Source organism: Etheostoma spectabile, chromosome 3, assembly GCF_008692095.1.
Source record: "Etheostoma spectabile isolate EspeVRDwgs_2016 chromosome 3, UIUC_Espe_1.0, whole genome shotgun sequence".
Taxonomy (NCBI): Eukaryota; Metazoa; Chordata; class Actinopteri; order Perciformes; family Percidae; genus Etheostoma; species Etheostoma spectabile.
This window is the reverse complement of record NC_045735.1, coordinates 4,613,315-4,613,683: the sequence shown is the minus strand read 5'-3', so window position 1 is coordinate 4,613,683 and position 369 is coordinate 4,613,315. Positions and strand designations below refer to the sequence as shown.

Sequence of the window (369 nt, the reverse complement as noted above, 5' to 3'; positions counted from 1 at the left end):
TCTCTCTCTCTCTCTCTCTCTATATATATATATATATGTACATACATACATACATACATAAGTTACATTTACATACAGTAGAGTTCTCTGAGAAGAAAATTCTGTAATAGCACAAACAACCAGTGTTGATTCATCACAAATGATCTCAGGTATTACATAACCATAAGCTGCATCAATATTGGATGAATTTCCATTTAATTCGGTTCATTTCCACTACAAGATGATTTTTGGCGATCCCTTAACTTTTTATCTGGAGCCATCCTCAGGTAAATTGTAAATTTAAAAATACTTTGTAAATTACTTTGGTTTATGACCAAAATACCTGCAGACCAATTACCATCTTACTGTACTTTGTGTTTTGAGCTAAGT

General features: G+C 31.7%; 1 protein-coding gene across 1 annotated transcript in view; it reads right to left on the bottom strand.

Moving 5' to 3' along the window:
- Positions 1–369, bottom strand: part of LOC116680833 (alpha-2-macroglobulin-like) — a 45,934-nt gene that overhangs the window by 11,605 nt on the left and 33,960 nt on the right.